The sequence below is a fragment of the Phyllostomus discolor genome, chromosome 2, assembly GCF_004126475.2.
Source record: "Phyllostomus discolor isolate MPI-MPIP mPhyDis1 chromosome 2, mPhyDis1.pri.v3, whole genome shotgun sequence".
Classification (NCBI taxonomy): Eukaryota; Metazoa; Chordata; class Mammalia; order Chiroptera; family Phyllostomidae; genus Phyllostomus; species Phyllostomus discolor.
The window spans coordinates 87,508,193-87,511,203 of record NC_040904.2 but is presented as its reverse complement, the minus strand read 5'-3'; positions in this window follow the sequence as shown (position 1 = coordinate 87,511,203).

Genomic DNA, 3,011 nt, shown 5'->3' with positions numbered 1-3,011 from the left:
ACATCTTCAATTCCCAACTTTCTCACATTTCTAATCTATCAGACAAGTTCAATTGTTTGTCCTTTAAACTTTTTTATATTGTTTCTGTTTTATTGTTCTCCTCTTAATAATTTCCTTAAAATCTAGTATTGATCTCGTCAATATCCCACTGACTTATTTTTTTTCCAAGGCCATTGCCTTTTCAACTGAAAAGCTAGTCCTTCTACAGTCTGGTCCTTATCTATATTATTTTTCAATACTTTATTTCCTGAACTCACTGCTTCATACCATAGCTGCTAAAGGGCCTTGATGTCCAGTCTAATGTAGGACCCCATCCCTATGTTGTATGTTCTGTGTAAAACACTCCTTTTTAGCTTGCCAAATTGGGAAGTAAGTTCAGCTAAATTAGGAGATTCTTTGCAGTAAAGAGAGGAAAATAAGAAATGACATGTTTGTTTTCTTCTAAAGGATTAGAGAAAGCTAACAGGAATACAAGATAGATGCCTCAATTTTGAGGATCAAATGCTTTCATGGGTTGGCTGGGAAGAATCACCTGGGAAGCTTACTAAAAGCACAGATACCTGGGGCCTACTATCTATAGCAGCGGGTCTCCAAACTAGCTACACATGGGAATCACCTGGGACGCTTAAGCAAAGTACTGATGCCTGGCTCCCATTACCAGTAAGTCTGGTTGAATTGGTCTGGACTATAGCCTGGGCATCAGAATTTTTTGAAGTTCTCCAGGTGATTAGAATGTGCATCCAAGGCTGAGAATACTGCCCTAGAGGTTCTGTTTGACTATATCTAGGATAGGGACAATGAATAAAGCCTCCCATGTGATTCCAGGGCCTCACTGTTACAGGTAGGAACATCTGTTTTCCCGGATATTTCTGGAAAAGGATTCAATAAATGCAAAAGCTAGTCTCAGGTTGGAGCATTAGGCTGCCAGCATTGATAGAGCTAGGGTCAGAGACTGACTTCTGAGTCGAGGCTAGTGGGTGTGCTGAGCTCTTCCTCACACTCTCCCCTCGCCGTGAGATTATCCTGCACTCTTTTCCAGTTCTCTCTTCCCAGAAACTAAATTGACTTAGTTTCCTCACTTTTTCTGCTCCAGCTAAATTGTCCTGTTTTGTGTCCTCTTATGATTTTTCACTTTCATAACCTCTTCTTTATACTGTTCCTTAGCTACTTACATCAAAACTTACCCATTCTTAATACTCAGCATAAATCATACCACTTTAGTAACAACTTACTCTCATCTAAAATTTTTCTCCTGAAGAATCTGAATGCCCATTTACTGCATTACATGGTTGTTGTGTATCAATTTCACTTGCATGTGAGTGTCTATGCATGTGTGATTGCCTGATGAGCGGTGCCTCTGCTCCAGACACGATGAACATGTGCCCATGATTAACATATATACTCACACTTTTTTAAAAAATTGAGGGCAATGGCATTTCAATATCCATATATTGTACTAAAAGTCAATTACATTACAAACCTATACAAGCAACTAAGTCTTAGCTTTACATTAGTTTGTTAGGGCCGTAAAAATGGACCACAGACTGGGGTCTTAAACAACAGGAATTAAATTTCCTCGCAGTTCAGGAAGCTGGAATTCTGAGATCATTGTCTACAGGTCTCTTTCTTCTGAGGCCTCTTTGGCATGTACATGGCTGTCTTCTCTCTGTATCTTTACATGGTCTTCCTTCTGTGTATCCACATTTCCTCTTCCTATAAGGATACCAGTCACATTGGATCGGTGCTCATTGTTGTTTTTTTAAAAAATTTTAATAGTATATTTTATTGATTACACTATTACAGTTGTCCCATTTCCCCCCCTTTATTCCCCTCTGCCCTGCACACCCCTATCACCCACATCTGCCCCTCCCCTTTAGTTCAAGTCCGTGGGTCATACATATAAGTGCTTTGGCTTCTCCATTTCCTATACTATTTTTAACCTTCCTTTGTCTATTTTCTACTTACCATTTATGCTACTTATACTCTGTATCTTTTCCCCCTCTCTCCTCCTCCCATTCCCCTGCTGATAACCCTCCATGTGACCTCCATTTCTGTGGTTCTGTTGCTGTTCTAGTTGTTTGCTTAATTTGTTTTTGTTTTTGTTTTAGGTGTGGTTGTTAATAACTGTGAGTTTGTTGTCATTTTACTGTTCATATTTTTTATCTTCTTTTTCTTAGACAAATCCCTTTAACATTTTATATAATAAGGGTTTGGTGATGATGAACTCCTTTAACTTGAGCTTATCTGGGAAGCACTTTATCTACCCTTCCATTCCAAATAAAAGCCTTGCTGGATAGAGCAATCTTGAATGTAGGTCCTTGCCTTTCATGACTTGGAACACTTCTTTCCAGCCCCTTCTTGCCTGCAAGTTTTCTTTTGAGAAATCAGCTGATAGTCTTATGGGCACTACTTTGTAGGTAACTGTCTCCATTTCTCTTGCTGCTTTTAAGATTCTCTCTTTATCTTTAATCTTCGGTAATGTAATTATGATGTGCCTTGGTGTGTTCCTCCTTGGGTCCAAATTCTTTGGGACTCTCTGAGCTTCCTGGACTTCCTGGAAGTCTATTTCCTTGGACAGATTGGGGAAGTTCTCCTTCATTATTTGTTCAAATAAGTTTTTGATTTCTTGCTCTTCCTCTTCTCCTTCTGGTACCCCAATGATTCAGATGTTGGAATGTTTAAAGATGTCCTGGAGGTTCCTAAGCTTCTCCTCACTTTTTTGAATTCTTGTTTCTTCATTCTTTTCTGGTTAGATGTTTCTTTCTCCCTTCTGGTACACACTGTTGATCCGAGTCCCAGTTTCCTTCCCATCACTGTTGGGTCCCTGTACATTTTCCTTTATTTCACTCAGTGTAGCCTTCATTTTTTCATCTAATTTGCAACCAAATGCAACCAATTCTGTGAGCATCTGATTACCAGTGTTTTGAACTGTGCATCTGATAGGCTGGCTATCTCTTCATTGCTTAGTTGTATTTGCTGTGGAGCTTTGATCTGTTCTTCCATTTGGGCCA